Genomic DNA, 18,807 nt, shown 5'->3' with positions numbered 1-18,807 from the left:
CCATTCACGTTTACCATTGAGATGGTTTAATAAAAGGGATACAGGACTTGTATTTGGAAGACTTTTCTTTTGAGTCATGGACTAACTGAGAAACCTTAGATCATTTAATCTCTCTTAGCCTCATTTTTCTCATCTATAAGGCTATGGACAACTCTAAAAAGAAGGACAGCACCCATGATTTCACATGTATGAGAAATTCCTTCTACTTTTATAAAACAGCATCTTCTCTACAATTGATAGTCTTAGAGAATTCCCTAAAACACTGAGAGGTTAATGATTGCCTGAGGGTGACAGGCAGCACTTGAACCTCACACTTCCCAGTTCTGAGGCTGGCTCTATCTCCATTATGTCCCACTCTCTCTATCTGTAACCTTGTACTAATAATGTTTGCACTATTTTTTCCTCAAAGGATTAAGGAAAATCACTTCTTGGCCTTTTGGCTAAGATCAAGTATAGTATCAAAGGATTGAGGAAAGGATGAAATGAGGGAATATTACCCTCTAAGTAATTTATTTATTCATCAATGTGCTGTGGATTTGAAGTTAGAAGAGCTGGGTTCAAATCCCCACTTTGCACCTTTTACTACCTGTGTGACTTTTGGCAAATCACTTAATCTCTGTGGTCTGTGATTTCATTATCTTTAAAATGAGGGACTCAGATTAGGTGACTTCTAAGGCCCCAAATCTGAATCTATGATTCTAAGGGACAGTACAGTCATATGGAGCAAATTAAAATCCTGAATTAAAAGACTGGCTTTAGTTCTTTTTTGTGTGTGTGTGTGAGGCAATTGGTGTTAAGTGACTTGCCCAAGGTCACAGAGCTAGTTAAGTGTCAAGTGTCTGAGGCCAGATTTGAACTCAGGTCCTCCTGAATCCAGGGCCAGTGCTCTATCCACTGCACCACCTAGCTGCCCAGACTTTAGTTCTTTTGATGCAAAGCTTTGCAAAAAAAGCATCGAATATCTGTGCCTTAGTTTTCCCAGCTCTGCAATGGAATGGTCAGGCTAGAATTAAGATCTGAAACGAATTATAAAGTTGATTTAATTCAGCACTTTCATTTTAGAGATGACAAAAATGAGACCCACAAAACTGAAATGCCTTGCCCACAATCACAAGGCAGTAAACAGTAGAACTGGGATGCAGACTCATGGCCCTTTACTCTAGTCCAGTCAAATCCCATCCAATAAATGCCTACCTCCCTTCAAGGCTAATGTCCAGAACTACCTTGTACAAGAAGCCTTTACTGCTTCCCCTATTATTAGTCCCTTTCTCAACTCTATTTATTTTGTATTTATCTTAGATCATTTTACCTATGAATATCTTGTTTCCTCCTATAGAATATAAGGGTCTTCATTCATTCATTCATTCATTCAAAAATAATTTATTAAACCCCCATCATGTCCCTAGATCATTGAAATCACAGGTTTAATTCTTATCTTTATTCTTATATGCAAGGCACAGTATGAGACACTGGGAATACAAAGACAAACAAAACAGACTTTGCCCTAATGAATTATATGTATATGTGTGTGCATATATATTATATACATATAATATATGTATACATAATACATATATAAGGGGGAATATATACCAAGTAAATGAAAATAATTTCCAAGAATGGGGAGGGAGAGAAATCAGAATAGACTTCCCACAGGAGATCACAATTTAGCAGAGCTTAGAAGGAAGCTGGGGCTTGTGCTAAACAGAAGTGAAGAGGAAGAGCATCCCAGGTTTGGGTAACAGTCTGGGCAAAGGCGCAGGAGTGGAAAGTGAAATGTCATTTATTTAAGGATTATTGTATAAGACCAGAAGAAACGGGGGCAGCTAGGTGGCGCAGTGGATAGAGAACCGGCCCTGGATTCAGGAGGACCTCAGTTCAAATCCGGCCTCAGACACTTGATACTAGCTGTGTGACCCTGGGCAAGTCACTTAACCCTCATTGCCCCTCAAAAAAAAAAAAGACTAGAAGAAAGATCTTATGAAAAGTCTCCTTGAGGGTAGGGACTGTTCTGTTTTTGCCTTTGTTATCCTTAGCTATCCTTAGCCTATAGTATCAAGCACATAATAGTTGTTTAAATTAACAATAACAACAACAGTAATAATAGATAACATTTATATATCCCTTACTATGTGCCAGGCACTGTATAAAGGTGCTTTATGATTATTATCTTATCTGATCTTCACAACAACCCTGGAAGTTAGGTACTATTGTTATCCTCATTTTACAGATGAGGAAACTGAGGCAAACAGAGGTTAAATGACTTGTCCAGGGTCACATAACTAATAAGTGTCTGAGGCTATCCACTGTACTACCTGGAAGTATTCAGCACCTAAAGGCACTCTGAGTTTCCTGATCTGACTCCAACTTCAGAGTTCTTGCCACTGAATACAATGCTGTCTCACTATCTGCTACTCCATTTTCCAGTAGCTGGAAAAATTGAGGTAAGCTCTGAATCCCCCTTCAGGCTTTGGCCACTACACTAATGCCTTCCTTTCTTCATCAGCATAGCCAACTGGCAGTGGAGGCTCCAGGGTTCAGCCCTCACAGGTGGGCAGGTTAGGATAGACTTGATCACCTTTGACCAGAAAAAGCACTGGAGAAAGAAGGTGAACTGAAACATCTCTGTGAACAAAGATCCCACTGAGGTCTCAAGGTTTCCCAGCTTCTTCAGTCTGCCAAAGGTGGCAGACTTTCTTCCCTTTCTGTCCAGTACCAGAAAAGCCTGCAGCACCAGGGTATGCCAAGTAAAGGGTCTTGGGAGAGGGCCTTACCTCAGCCCTGCCTCCCTTTCTCAGGCCTCATCAGAGTTTCAGAGAAAAGAGAACTCCAAGAAAGATCAATCAAAAGTTTGTGGCTGTCTCCACCACCAGCAGACACCTGGGGGAGAGAGAGAGACAGAGACAGAGACACAAAGATACACAGAGAGAGACAGAGACACAGAGAGACAGACAAAGGGAGAAGACAGAGACAGTGACAGAGAAACAGAGACAGACAGTGAGAGGGAAAGAGACAGGGAGACAGAGGAAGAAGAAGAAGAAGAAGAAGAAGAAGAAGAAGAAGAAGAAGAAGAAGAAGAAGAAGAAGAAGAAGAAGAAGAAGGTGTGTTCTTTTGCTGTACTTCAACAAGGCTTTATAAGGGGACCCACTTGCCCCCATCCACTGACCACTCCCAATCTAACAGTCTGAAGCTAGGAGGAATAAGATTTTGCCAAGCTTAGTTTCCAATAGAGCTCCTAGAGGACCCCGTTCGGGTGTGGGGGGGTGATAACTCTGGCCCTTCAATAGTTCACAGTGGTGAAAACCTGGCACAGCAGTGGGTGATGTGCCAGCAGGCCCTTGGCACCCTGTGTGGCACGTGGCTGGGCCACGTGGGGCTTTGTGGCACCCAGGCAAGCAACCAAGCCCCCTCCGACTTGGCTTTCAAAAGAAAGCTAAAAGGCATAAATTGGGGGTTTAACCAAGAACGCTCCACAGACAAAGGGACAGAAGGAGCCTAGGTAGGAATGTGTAGAACAGCTCAGAAGAGGGGTTTATCGAGCTACTGAGCTGTGGGGCAGGGTCTGAGGGGTGTGTGTGTGTGTGTGTGTGTGTGTGTGTGTGTGTGTGTGTGTGTGTGTGTGTGTGTGTGTGAAGAGCTGTCACTCTTACTTAGAGGCAGAGGACTTATTCCCTCCACCTTGGCATCGGCCGTCGCTGGCAAATGGACCGCGGCCATCCGTTAGTCACGCCTTTGCCCGCGGTCACCGCCTCTCCCCAACTCAGGGCCTCCCCTCCACGAGTTTTATGGTTCTGGCTAGCAGCCCCCGCGTAGGGCTCCGTCTGGGACCTCCGTTAGCGGGAACGCCCCTCAGGGTCCGCACCTCAGGGTCTCTTTCCTAGAAATTAGCTCCGACTTGTCTGGAGAAAAGATTCTTAACATGTGAAAAGCAGATCGGGGTGCAGAGCCGTGCGTGCCCACCCTCGAGGCTCAGGTGGCCAGAGGCTAGCAAGCCGGACGAGGAGAGAGGGGTCAACCGGGGGACCTGGGAGCTAAAAAGAGCATACGCCCGTTGTCCCCAAACACAAAGCCCAGCCTCTGAGAACCTCGGCCTCCCAAACCCGTGGGCAGCCCCTTCCCCCGTCCCCCCCCCCCCTTCCTTAGAGGCACCGCCTGAGGTGGTGACAAGAGACAAAGTCTCTACTCCCTTCCGGAGCTTCCCGGAGCTGGCCCTGGCCCGGGATTGCTCAACCCCCTCCTAGTCTCGGAACCTTGGACTGGCCCTAGGACCCTTCCCCTCTGGAGCAGACAACCCTTCCGAGTCAGTCAGAGCAGGTGCTGGGGTGGGGGTGGGGGCAGGAAAGGGGGGGGGGGAGGAGGTTTTCGAGCAGCCTCGAAAGGGGAGGGACTAAAATAAAAAAATGCTAAGGAGGAGAGCGTGAGCCAGCCACTCCAGCAGAAAGCGCTGCAAGCCCGAGGGGAGCGGAGCTCCGAGTGAGTCAGGGCTGCCCCAGAGCACCGGCACTGCAGCGCACGGGCAGAGGCGCACACGGCCAGGACCTGGGGCAGGGTGGATGGCTGTGTCCGCCTGGGAGAGTGTCTACGGACGCGAGTCCAGCGAGATTTCCGACCCTCTGGGCAACCCCTAGGCTCTCGACATCCAGAGGCGCAGCCCCGAGGTGAGTGTCCCGGGCGGCGCTTTGGTGAGAGCGCGGCTGAGGAGCGGGACCGGGCTGGGGGCACGCGGACCTTGCCAGGCGCCGGTGGCTCCAGCCGTGTGCGCCTTAGCCGCGCTCCGCACGGCGGACCCCGCAGGGCCTGGGCAGGCTTCTCTGTGGGCACGCGGCGCCTGGGGAGAGAAACCTGCAAGCGAGGGAGCAAATTTGTGAGGGGTGGGGGCAGGGGCCCACTGGCTCTGACCATGCACAAGGCTGGGGAGAGGCAGGTACGAGCGTTTTGCACGCGAGTGCACTGAGTCCAGAAAGTAGCACTGCTGCCTAAAGGCAGCGCGGTCCCAGGGGCTCCCCAGGTGAGGCGAAGAGCTCAGCTCAGAGCCCACTAGTAAGCTTAGCGCTCACTTTCTCGTCCCCCTCCAACCTCTCCCCGCAGCAGTTTGGATCCTGAAGGATCGGGTCTCTTGGCTCCCTAGCTCAGGGACTCTGGTGGTGCCCAAGGTCAAAGGCTCAGTTCTGGAGATGGGAACGCTGACGTGCCCATCTCCAAGAAACTGGCAGTAGGGCTGGGCTGCGCCAGCCATTTCATTTTAAAAACGCCATGGGCACCTTCAGGTGCCTGGCCGAGGTAGCCAACCAAGGCTTCAACTCCTCCTTCTTGGGACATCCTTCCCTGCCGGGAGTTGCCAGGTGCAGGGGAGGTTTGGCTGAGGTGGCATCACCTTCTTCAGCTAAAGCAGGGAGGACAGGTAGAGGAAGGGAGGGAGGGAGGGAGGGAGGGAGAGAGAGAGAGAGAGAGAGAGAGAGAGAGAGAGAGAGAGAGAGAGAGAGAGAGAGAGAGAGAGAGAGAGAGAGAGAGAGACTGAGAGACTGAGAGACTGAGAGATTGAGAGATTGAGAGATTGAGAGACTGAGAGACTGAGAGACTGAGACTTCAGGGATCAGGGAACGACAACCGGGAGTAGTTTTCTTCGGGCTGATTGAGTCTGTTCTTTTCCTTAAGAACATAACTCCCAGATTATGATGAAAAGGGGTTTGCTAACTTTCTGTACTCCTAAAAAGTGAGAGATTAAAAAAAAAAAAGATCCTGCTTGCCGGGCTGGTTTTTCCAAGTCGTTCCAGATTGGAAGTTGTAACAGTTTGGAGGATAATTTATGGGTGTTTCAAGCATTAAAGTCGATTACAGCAAAGCCTTTTGGGTGCTTGGGGTATTAAGAGAAACGAAGTACACGTCCCAGCTGGAAACAAAAGAAGGGAAATCTTCATTGGTTCTACTCCGTCGATATGTAATCTGAAGTTAAGGAAAATGCCTTGGACCAATTGCTCTGCCTATCAATGTCCTCAGACCCTCACTCATTGACTGTGGTGTGTCATGATCCCCAATTAGGACTCCCAGCTATGGAACTAGGAGCTAGATTGTAATAGTGAATGATGGTCAAAAGCCTAGAGAATCTTCTCCAGAGAATCTATTCTGGGACTGGAGACATCCCCCCCCCCACCCAAACCTGCCCTGGGGGAGGAATTTCTAGTCCCATTCAATTCTATAAACATTTATGAAATACCTACCATGTGCCAGAGACTGGACAACGCCCTGATCTTATAGTCTTTTCCTTAATTCTGCCTCTCTCCCTTCCTCAGGTGAACTCTTAGACTCCCAAATGAACCGTAAGTTCGGCCAACCTGATGGGCCTCTTTTGTTACCACCGCCAAGTATCAATATAGGCAGGCAGCTTGTGTTATTTCCTAGCCAGGAGCTATTGATGAAGCCCGTTGTTAGTTATCTGTCAGCAAAAAAATAAAAATAAAAATAAAACACCCAAGAGCAGAAAGACAAGAAGGGGCCTGGCATGGAGGGAAGGTGCATTCCCTTTTCTGGACTTCCATGGAAGTCCCTGACTTCTTGTAAACCGCAGGGCCCTATTTTGAAATGAAGGCTGATTACCAGTGTTTCTTCGGCCAAATCACTGAATTATTGTACTGATACCCCCTATATTTTTATTCTGATGAATTCCTGATAAACCAACCTTGAAGAGCAGCCTTGAAATGAATGAGGTTTCCCTAAAGGGTGATGTGAAGCCTAAGGACTGTCTTAAGGGGGAGTGGGGAGTGGGGAGTGGGGAAGGCAATAGGGAAGTATTGCTAGCAAGATTTCCCCCTTTTTTTCCTCTTCCTTTTTAGGGGGGAGTAGTTCAATTTAATTCTATAGACAGTTATAAAGAAGCTCGGTACCATGAAAATAGCCCCTTGCTCGTATTACCTGCAGAACCTAGGGCAAATCATTTAACATCCATGGTCCTCAGCTTTCTCCTGGAAAATGAAGGGGCTAAACTAAATGAGCTCTGAGGTCCTTCTAGCTCCAGACTCCAGGCATCTCCACTGGCTGTTCCTTATTTCCACTACCTGGCTTCCCTGACTTTTTTGAAGTCCCAATTAAAATTCTACTTTCTAATCCTCCTTAATTCTGGACCCTTCTCTCTGTTACTTATCTCCCATTTATCCTGTATATATCTTGATTGCATATAGTTGTTTTCATGTTGTCTCCCCCATTAGACTGAGAGCTTCTTCAGAACAGAGGCTGTCTTTTACTTTTCTTTGTATTCCCAAAATAGTGCTTGGCACATAGTAGGTGCCTTCCAAATGCTTGTTGACCGACTAGTTGATCCTATAAACCGACTGTGTGCAAGGTCCTTCACACACAGGAATAATATTATCTCCTCCCAGTCCCATCAAAACACAGGAAGTATACCTACTCATTCCAATTTACCTCAACCTGGAGCATCTCTAATAGCTATTCTTTCCTGATCACTTCTGGGAAAATGAAACTCCCATCCCAGCTCCTCTTGTTTCATCCTAAATATTCCCAGTGAGTCCTGTGGGAACAGAAGCAGGTTCCAGACCCAGACTGATGCAGTTGCAGAAGCACCCAATCCCCTGAGCACTGGGCTGAGATGGAATTGGGAGTCAGGGCAGGAAGAAGGCCCCTAGCTACAGGGAAGGCTGGGGAAGAGCCTTGGGGAAGTTTCTTGTGGTTACTGCTGAAAAGAATCTGAGAAGTTTGCTCTTTGATTTGGATATCCAGCATTACTTGCACCATGCCCATGGAATACTCCCACTCCAGGGGCCACTTGACTTCCATCACAGAGCAGATGCTACATAAAATTAGTTCAGCCACTCCATTACACTAATCACCATATGAAGGGTTCACCTCTAAGGACTGGATGCAAAGTGCTCATCACCATATGAAGAGGTTCACTTCTGAGGGATGGATAAGGAGTGTCTCCACCAGACACTGAAATCAAAAGCAGTGAAAGCTGACACTGGAAGTCAAGGACTTTCAGTAGAAAATCTACAGAACTTTCCGTAAAAAAAAAAAAAAAAATCTAAGGACTAGGAATTCATGAAAAGCGCTAATATCCTTTGCTAACATCAAACTTTCTCCTTGCACATTAGAAGCAGGGCTCTGCCCCTCGTTTGTACTGGTTTTGTGACCACTGTGTCTGCTTTGGAAAGTTATCAAATAGACGGACTATGCCATAACTAGGATGGGACAGATGGGTCTTTGTCTCAGGATGGGGACATGGGGGAGTTTCCTCTTTATACCTAATTTTACTATGTTCCAGAAGCAGGTAGTACAATCACCTTATCCCTACCTGAAGCAACCTGTCACCATGATGCCCCTCTCCGAGGGTCCACTTTCCTTCTCAACTCATAAACCATTAAGCACAACTATAATCATACTCAATGAATCACCAACCTTAAGAATTTGAAGGGATCTCAAAAGCCATCTTGTCCAGCTCATAACCACCCCCCCAAAAAAAAGAATCCCCCTACAACACACTAGACAAGTAATTATGCAGCCTCTCTGGTATCTATCATACATACCTCTGCCTTTTAACCTGAATTTGATCTTGTACAGTTATGATTCTGCCAGAAGTCTAAATCACATTTCTATTAACCAATCCCAAGCATCCCTCTCTTCATTCATATTCATGCCATCCCATCTCACTCTACTGTCTTTTCCTATGCCTCAATCCAGCAGTCCAATTTCTATTTAGATTCCTAATTGGTGAGAGTTCCCTCCAGAGCCCAGCCACATAACCTTCTATCTCCCAAGAGTTCCATCCCTAGCTTTGTGTACAATGCTACCTGAAATGAAGTGTCAGTCATTTGCATTGTGATTTCCCAAACTGAAACACCCTATCTGGGACAGTCCTAATTAGAATGGAAGCTATTTGAGGGCAGACTGTTTCTTGCTTGTGGTGCAGTATTTTTATTCCCAGCAATAAGCATAACATCTGTGACGTTTTTATTCATTCATTCAGTTAGGTTTGCAAACCACCCATTCACAGACTGAACTAATGTGCAGAAGACATTTTTCCCCTAAACTATTTTTTTTGTTTGTTTTTTTGTTTTTTGTTTTTATTTTTTAGTGAGGTAGTTAGGGTTAAGTGACTTGCCCAGGATCACACAGCTAGTAAGTGTTAAGTATCTGAGGCCAGATTTGAACTCAGGTACTCCTGACTTCAGGGCTGGTGCTCTATCCACTGCGCCACCTAGCTGCCCCTTGCCCAAAACTATTTTAAAGAACTTTTACTAGCAAATGAATACAAGCAGTAACTCAGGTGTGGGTTTAGTTTTTAGAGACTCTAATGTTTTTGTGGTTTTGTGGTATTTTTTTGCAGGGCAATGAGGGTTAAATGACTTACCCAGGGTCACACATCTAGTAAGTGTCAAGTGTCTGAGGCCAGATTTGAACTCAGGTCCTCCTGAATCCACGGCCGGTGCTTTATCCACTGTGCCACCTAGCTGTCCCGACTCAATGGTTTTTAGAGACTATAGATTGAAATGGGGACTTGTTTCCTCACCAACTAGAAATTAAGCAAACACTTTGATTCCAAGAAATATATGGGTCAAGCTGACTGTGATATACATCAATATTCAATGGGAAAAAAATAATAATCCAGTGAATTGGTAGAAGAAAGACTTGTAGGAAGAAGATTTGAGTCCCCATCTACCTTTTTGACCTTGGGAAGTCATTTCACCTAACCTGAACATAGTTCTTTTCATCTGTAAAATGGAGAGGGTAGTCTATAAACTCCTGTCAAGTTCTAAATTTCTAATCCTATGAATGGAAGCACTTATTCTTAGTGGGTAAGGACTTCCAGCAACAGAGCTGAGCCAAAGCAAGAGAAGCAAAGAATTTTTAAAAAGAATCTTCAGGAGGGGCAGCTAGGTGGCTCAGTAGATAAAGCATCAGCCCTGGATTCAGGAGGATCTGAGTTCAAATCTGGCCTCAGACACTTGACACTTACTAACTGTGTGACCCTGTGCAAGTCACTTAACCCTTATTCCCCCCCCCCAAAAAAAAAAATCTCCAGGAGACAGTGACTTCTTGAATCACTTGGTTGAGACTTTGGAAACCAGATCCTCTTAAGTTATCCCCTAAATATATGTTGTCCATGACCCAAAATGACATTTATACTTAGTCCAGTTGAGTGATTCTACTCTCAACAGCTGCCATTGTTTCTTTAGGTGGTTGACTCCAGAGAGAAGGGAACCAGAGCAAAGGGGGGGGGTGGCAAGGGAAAGGTGGGAAGAATGTGATGGAGACATGGCAAGAGAAGAGGTTATTTAGCAGTTTTATTTTCTACCATATGCTGGGGGAAAAAAGATTAACCTGTCTATGCCCCTGGTGTCTACAGTGTTGATGTGAAGAGGAAATCCTACCCTTAATCACAGTCACTCACCAAGGGGTCCTTCCTTTGAGCCATCAGCCAAGTACAACCTTTCCTACTACTGAGGCCAATTAATACAACATTCACACATCTCCATGCAACATGAATAAAAATGGGCACAAGTTGTTAGAATAAATGAGAGTCCACAACGTTCCATTTAATTTTCAAATAGGGTACTTTTCGACAGTGAATTACAAATTGCTTGAGAGTGATCCACCTATCCCCTATATTTCCCAAGATAGCTCAGAAGGACAGAGGAACTTGGGTGACTTCAGCTTTTGAAAGGAGTAAAAGGAGTAGTCTCAGGGAATGAGATTTCCGATGACAGGTGTTTGCTAATTATTAAGACCAGAGAAGAGAAGATGATGGTGGTGACGGTGGGGTATTGTGAGGGAACCATAGAACTCTCTGTTAATGCAATTAATGAGATAAAAAAAGAAACTGCAGAAAATGGGAAGCTCCTTGCTCATGTGACAGTCTCAACAGCATCTTACCAGAGTCTCCGCCCCAGGGATCTGTCTTTCCCAACATGTGGCCCCCCTAGGACCAAGACCTTTCCCTTACAATTCTTGGCAATGCAGGTAGGTAATAAGTCACTGCCAAAATCTGAACCCATATCTTCTGCCTCTAAATCTAGGGCTCTTTCCTGAGCACCTCACTTCCTCCTAGTCACCCTCTCACTTATGCCCAATTAAATAGTTGCTTTGAATTATCCAGGAGCCAACTTAGCTTTGTCATATTCATAGAGTCTTCTTTTTTCTCTTGGTCTTCCTCATCCTTCTCCTCCTCCTCTTCCTTCTCATCTTTGTGTTCAGAGTTGGAAACTCAGAATTTCTCTGTAAATTTACTCCTAGGCTAAGGAGAAGTTTGAGAGATTTAGGGCCCCGCAGTGGTCTTTTCTGAAAACCAAAAAACCCTGGAAATGGAAGGACCTGACTATGATGTGGTGGCAGACGAATGGGCTCTGGTGTCCAAACTTACCACAGAAGCCTTTTACTATAAGGAAATTTACAATCCATTATACTACAGCGATCGTTTCCAAGTGACCACAAAATATTTGCTATCCGGTACAGATGTGCTCAGTCGTCTTGGTATGTTTCAGACAGCTGTGACTTCCCTATCTAGAATTAGTTGTATTCCATTCCTTACATTGAATGCCCTTACATTGAGAGAGAGAGAGAGAGAGAAATGAAAAAAAACAAACCCTGAATCAAAAGACCCAGGCATTCTGTACCTATGATGATAAACATTAACATCCAAGAATTTCACAAGAGAAGCCACATAAAGGATGAATGAATGAAAAGCATTTGTTAAGCTTTTAAAGAATATCCTAGGAGTGTATCTCTGAAAAGAAAGTGGGCCAGTCATGGAGTAAAAGCCCACGTGCTCCATTGGCATCCACTCAGAGTCAAGAGAACATAGTGCATTGGAAAGAGCACAGAGTTTGAACTCAGAGGATGTAGGTTTAAATTCTGCCTTTGTCATTTGGTTTTGTTGCTTGTTTTGCTTGGGGCTCTGGGTTTCAGTTCCTGAACCTGAGAAAAGAGGATGTTGGTCTAGATGTGATCACTGAGGTACCTTTCAGTTTTAAATATGTGATCCTATGAACTAGAGAAAGGCATCCAGAATGTTGGGTGGATTCACCTGCAAAGGTTACATGGTAGTACATGGGACACAGTCATACCAGATGAGAGGACATGGACAGCTTATGTTCTGCATCATTAGAGGGAGTACCCACATTAGGGAGATCACAGATTCATCAAAGTATCAAAGATAATAAGCCAATAGGCTAGTGTTGTCTCTGGCCCTTCCCTAGTCCCCCTTCCTCACCTCGCCCTCAAGAAATGTGAGTCAAGGTAGTTCTAAATACCTGGTAATGAAACATGGTACAGTGAATACTTGCTGATTTAACTGAAGGAAATGCAGCCTCAGATGAAAAAGCATAGATTGACAGGTGCCAAGAAACATTTCTTGAGCTAGCTGTGTGCTACGTGCTGTGGATGTGGTTCTGGCCCTTAAGTAGCGTAGGGAATGATGTAATGGAATTTAGAGTCAAATCCTGGGTCTGCCATAGTTCTTTGAGTTACTTCACATGGTGAGGCCACTGGGCTGTCATTTTGTCCCTTATAAAATGAAGGGTTTGGACAAGTCATTCCTACTTCCACATCCTCAGATCTTATCATTGTTATAACTTAAAATGATAAATACCTGGAAAAGGAAAGGATGGTAGGAGAATAGGGACCTTACAGGCCAAAGGATCCAGCTCCACCATTTTGTAGATAAGGAAACTGAGGTCTAAAGAGATTAAGTGATTTGACCAAGATCACAGAGCTGGGTCTGAAGTAAGATTTGAACCCAGATCTTTCTGACTACAGATCCAGTACTCTCTCCGCTATCCACACTAGTGAGAAGGAAATGGTACATTGGGAGCACAGTAGCAAGCTTGTGTGATTGGGGTATAGGGCTCAGCTAGAGCTGATATAAGAATGAAAAGGCTATGCTCCATTTGCGTTTCTTAGATCTATCATTCAATTTAAAATTAAGCCCTGGGGCAATTGTTCCCCCTTCCCCCATTTCATTTCTATTTTAGATGCCCTAATTTGTATAAATCTACTATTGGTATTTCTGGCATGACAAATCATTTTTATTTACCCAGTTGTATATTTTGACATTTTATAATTAACATTCTGGTTGGTTTGCATTCCCTACTTTAAATAATCTTTATAAGCCCCTTGACATATGGGTGAAAGATCAGTAGATGTTCAGATGGATTTTTTTGCCCCAGATTTCATTTTGGAAATGATAAAACATAATCCTTTCAATACAGAATTCTTTGAAAAGTTGCCATTTCGACTGAAGGCATTTGTAGGTATTTTTAGGAAGGTATTGGACTCCACGATCTCTTTCAGCTCTATATCCTATCATCTTATTTTAGTTCCTTACCCAATCCAACAATATGACTATTTCCTTTTAACGTTTAGGGAGGAAAAGGAGATTGGGAGAAATAAACTTAGACAGAAAGAAGCAACTCATCATACAAAGTTTATGAAAGTCGATGATAGATTATTTCCATCGCTTTTAGGTACAGTTCTTAATTGACAGACAATGGGCAAAGGGTGAACTGACTATTGAGGAAAAAAACACAGAAATAGCAAATGTCTGTGACCTCAGGCCACCAAACCAAATTTCCATCGATCAGCTCCATCTTACTCTGAGTATTTACTGAGCACTTACTTAAAAGCTCTGTATTATTCGAGGTACTGTTGGAAATACCAAGAAACATAAGACAGACTTCCAGTTCTCCAAGAACTTATCAATTCAGTCATAGAACTACATGTTTCCTCCACACCTCACTGTCATTTTTGTGCCTCTATGAAGATCCCCAAACCTCCATCCACTCGTGTTCCTTCCCCTGTATATAGAATGCCCTTTTTTTTCTTTCTTTCTCCCCTACATAGAAAGTATTTAAACATAGGAAGAAAGAGAAATGCTTAGCTTTTTAAGCACTGAATTGCCTAGGGAAGAAACTAAGGGCTATAGGAATTGGAATAAGAGGAATAATTCCTCAGCCTAGCATTTAACATTCTCCACCTTCTGGTTTCACCCTTAACCCCCTCCCCCCAGCTTTATTTCACACTCTTCCCCATTAAATCCCACTGACAAACATACTATTCCCAGAACTCTACATGCCTCAGTATAGTACATTCCCACAAGCCATTCTCATACCTTGAATCTGAACACTTAGAATTCCTGTCTTCCTTGAAGGCTCAGCTCATGTGCTATTTCTTAAGGCAGCTAGGTTGCACAGTGGATAAAGCACTGGACCCGGAGTCAGGAAGACCTGAGTTCAAATAAGGCCTCAGATACTTACTAGCTATAAGACCCTATGCAAGTCACTTAACCTTTGTTTGTCTCAATTTCTTCAACTGTAAAATGGGGATGACTGTAACACCTACCTTGGCAGGGTTGTTGTGAGGATCAAATGATATATTTGTAAAGCACTTAGTATAGTGCTAGAGTAGGTGCTATATAAAAATGCTTATTCCCTTCAGTGCCTGGCACATAGTAGGTGCTATATAAATGCTTATTCCCTTTTCTTCCCCTTCCCCTCCTTCATGAAATCCTTCATGAATCCCCCAGCTTTAATTTTAGGGCCTTCCCTCTGTCAATTATTTTCTATTTATCTTATGTAGTATATAACTTGCTTTGTATTTGCATGTTGTTTTCTCCTTTAAATTGTAAGATCCTTGAGGGCAGAAGTGGTCTTCTGACATTTTTTTTTGTATTTCCAGTCTTTAGCACATAGTACATAGTAGGTTTTTTATAAAATGATTATTGTTTCATTGATCACTTTACTCCATGACCTAGATTATAATTACCCATGAGCATGCATTATCTCCTCAGTGAAATGTAAGTCCTTGAAGTCTGAAACTATTTCTCTGGTGCCTTTGTATCCGCAGCACTGATGAAGTTCCTGACTCATTGGAAGAGTTTAATAAGTATCTCTTCAGTTGACTGGATTTGTCGGAGGGAGGGTTTCATAGAGGAGATAGTCTTTGAAGGATTCAGAAGACTTGGGGAGAAGTAGGAGAGAAAGGAAAAGAAGGCCTTCTATACAGGGCAGTCATCATGAATAGACTGAGGTATGGTGTGGATGAGGGGTCACTATGACCGATGTAGGAGAAAATGAATTTCCAGGAACTTTATCTATTACTTCTCCCTCTTTCCATAGAAAAGCACACTCAAAAAAACAGATTATCTTTCTCCCTGCCCCATACTCTGGCTGACCACTGGTCCATTAACCCTCTGGGGGAGTTCCACCCCCCACAGACCTAACTTAAGATAAAACAGGAAATCTTAGTCCTTCTCAGTAAGAATGGAGTAATGATCCAGGAGGCTGTAGAGACACGCACAACAAATATTCAAGGAATTCTAAAGGAATAAAAAAAAATGCCCCAATCTGGATTTTTCCATGAAGACATCACTGGAACATGTTTTCTCAATTAGCTTTCACATTGCTTGGAGTGAAGTCATTGTGTGGGCCATCTATCAGCTCTGAGACCAACCAGCTACCTGATTCTGGACTCTACTTTCCTTCCCTGCACCCTACCAAAGTTTGGTTCAGAGGGCCAACAGTCTTTCTACAAGCTAGCATCTTTGCTGGCTATAGAAACAGAATCATCCCAACATCAATAAGCCAGGGCATGTATGCGCATGTGCACACACACAAACATGCATTTACACTCCAGAAAAGAATCCTAATTTTAGATTTGAGTTGTGATGTGCAAAAAAGTGAGAAGACACACTTCTGTAGAAACTAAGACTGAAAGGAGCCTTCGACCCACATTCTGACTGGTCAGACAATCCAGAAATCTATCCTTCCCCTCCCCCAATCTCTGGGTGTATTTTTTTTTTAAATAAAGTTTAAAGTCACCAAAATAGTTCCTAATATTTCTCGACATGTCCTGGACTTCATTCAGCTTTCTTTTCTTTAAATGTTTATTATTAGATTGTGGCTGCTCACTGTCCTGTCGGAGCACATTAGCACTTTACGTTATAGGTTCCCAAAGCAGAGAAAAATCACCTCCTCTGTAACTGGAAAATTCAGAGTAGGAGGCCAATGAGCTTTAAGTAAAATCATATAGTTAGGAAGGAAGGAAGGAGACAGAGGGAGAGAAAGAAAGAAAGAAAGAAAGAAAGAAAGAAAGAAAGAAAGAAAGAAAGAAAGAAAGAAAGGAAGGAAGGAAGGAAGGAAGGAAGGAAGGAAGGAAGGAAGGAAGGAAGGAAGGAAGGAAGGAAGGAAGGAAGGAAGGAAGGAAGGAAGGAAGGAAGGAAAGAAGGAAGAAAGAAAGAAGGAAGGAGACAGGGAGAGAAAGAAAGAAAGAAAAATGGAAGGAAGGGAGAGAAAGAAAGGAAGGAAGGAAGGAAGAAAAAGAAAGAAAGAAAAAGGAACCATTTGGTCTGTGAATCTGGTGATCATATCTTCTAGATGATTTTCTGAACAGACCTTGTTTCTGAGGGGACAGCTTTATCAGATATTTGTAATTCTTTCAATATCTGATATCTATGTTTCTAATCCAGACAGTCCAAAGGGGATGATTGTCTCTGATACTGCCATAGCAAAACCATTGCCTGTCTAGATAGGAGAAAAAGAGAGCTGATAACAATGTCTATCTCTTTACAGAGCAGTGTACTATTCAACTATATCAGAATTAGGATTTCTATAAAGGCTTCTCTCACAGGTTGGCTTTTCATCAGAAAAGAGGCTACCTCCAAAGATGAAACCTGAGAACCTAGGCTTTGCCATCCCTCCTACTATTGAGCTGATAGGACTTCTGGGTCTTTCCATCCTCCCCGAAATTTGTTTATTATCTCCCCAGATTAGAGTAGAAGCTTCTTGAGAGTAGGGACTGACTAATATTTTTATCTGTATCCCCAAGATTTATTACAGTGGTTGGCATCTAATAAGCACTTAATGAATAATTTTTTTCATTCATTCATTCACCCTCATTGTAGCAGCTAATTGGCATAATGTATTGTGCTAGACTGGAAGTAAGGGAGATGTGAATTCAAATCCTGATTCAGATGGCTGCATGACCCTTCATGTCTCTCAACATCACTTTCTTCATCTATGAAATGGGAATAATAGCTTCTACCTCACAGAGTTGTGAGAGTCAAATGAAATATTATTTGCACAGTTCCTCAAAGTACTATTTGAATGCTAGCTATACTTATTTTTGTGTAGGAAAAAATTCTTCTGAATTGGCTCTTTCTCCCATCACTAAATACTATCTTTGTGTCCCATTTTCCATGCTTAGGGAGGGGTCTCCTTTTTTAGGTAATGGAGTGCTAGAATTGGAGTCAAGGAAGACCTGGGTTCAGATGCTATATCTGATACTCTGAGGGTCAGTCTAGTATCCTGGATGAGGTACTTAGATGAATCCTAGCTCTATCACCCTTTGTGACATTTTGTGACCCTTTGTGACCTTGGACTCATCATTTGACATCTCTGAGCCTCAGTTTCCTCATCTGCAAAATGAGAGGTTTGGACAAAATTATTTCAAAAGTCTCTTACATCTCTAAATTTATAATCTCATGATTTCTCCTTTTAGTTTCTTCATTGGTAGGAATAACTCTGATTGTAATTCTATGGGGACCTTGAGATTTGTTAGTTTCCCTAGAAATCCACAAAATCCACAGAAACTTCCCAATCTCTTGTCATGGGGCTGAAGAGGCTAGTGGGTGACCTGGAATGGAGGCAGGATTTCCTCTTAGCCTGGTTTGCAATGTCTGCAATGTCTGTGAAAGGGCTTTAATTTCCCACAAAATCACATCCCTCTCCCCATGGTATATTTTTATAAGGCCAACAGGGCTAAGATACCATTAAAATGTTGACATTGTCATAATTTTAAAGAAGTTTCTTCCCAGAGCCCTGGGCCTAGAATTTTCCCATAACAGGGGAAGTTCTGTGTTATCTTGGGTATGTCGTTCTTGGTGAAATCAGAGACCAGAAAGTTTGAACATCATCAAAGGAAGTTACTCCTTCATTCGGACCCAAATCTGGTAGCCTATGTTACCCATGTGACTTTGGTCTCCAGTTTCTCCATTTCCAAAAGGAAAAGATTAGATTAGATTAGATGATGTTTAAGGTCTCTTCCAGTTCCAAATCCAATGAGCACAGGGGACCAGTCTCCTCCCTAGGTTTTCTATGCATGACATCACTTTCCCCTACCTGTATGGTCCTTGCTTTTTTTTTATTTTGCTTTGCTGAATCATCACTCGTGTCCCTCCCCATTCCATGTCTGTGTGTACCCACCAATGATATATGACCTCTTCTCCATATATACCATATCTTGCTAATTTCATCAGGTCCGATGGATTGAATTACCATTGTAAAACTGAAGATATTTATCTGCGTATCCAGTCCTAGCCTTTCTCCTGTAATCCATCCTTCTTTCTAACATTATTCCATCTATTAAGGAGGTCAACTTTCTTCTAGTTACCCAGGATCCTGATATCAGATTCAAATTTCACTTGCACATTCAATCAACTGTCAAATCTTGTCAATTCTATCTTCCATATCTCCCAGACATCCTCTTTCCTACACACATCCTCAGTTCAGACCCTCATCACTTTTCATCTGAACAATTGCAATATCCTTGTGATTGTTTTCCTTACCTTAGGGTAGAGGGTTCCTCTATCGACTCCACCCCATCCCACATAGCTACCAAAGTAATATTCCTAAAGCACAGGTCTGACCATGTCACTCTTCTTCTCAAAAAGCTCCAGTGATTCCCTATTACCTAGGGGATAAAATAAAAGTTTACATCAAAATCTGTCTCCACCCTACCTTTCCCGGTTTATTATACAATGTTCTCTTTTACCCACCCTGTGATCCAATCAAATTGACCTATTTGCC

General features: G+C 43.4%; 1 protein-coding gene and 1 non-coding gene across 2 annotated transcripts in view; both read left to right on the top strand.

The window, feature by feature from the left end:
• Positions 1-420: 420 nt before the first annotated feature.
• On the top strand, positions 421-609 carry LOC122727178. Its single transcript, XR_006353119.1, has one exon. It is a non-coding gene; the product is annotated as a U2 spliceosomal RNA (small nuclear RNA).
• Positions 610-4,502: 3,893 nt separating this feature from the next.
• Positions 4,503-18,807, top strand: part of NGF (nerve growth factor) — an 88,673-nt gene continuing 74,368 nt past the window's right edge. The window contains exon 1 of the mRNA XM_043962733.1: positions 4,503-4,659. The gene's annotated coding sequence lies outside the window, so the exon portion shown is untranslated. The remainder of the gene's footprint in view (positions 4,660-18,807) is intronic.

Source organism: Dromiciops gliroides, chromosome 4, assembly GCF_019393635.1.
Source record: "Dromiciops gliroides isolate mDroGli1 chromosome 4, mDroGli1.pri, whole genome shotgun sequence".
NCBI classification, from domain to species: domain Eukaryota; kingdom Metazoa; phylum Chordata; class Mammalia; order Microbiotheria; family Microbiotheriidae; genus Dromiciops; species Dromiciops gliroides.
This window is presented reverse-complemented; position numbering and strand designations above follow the sequence as displayed.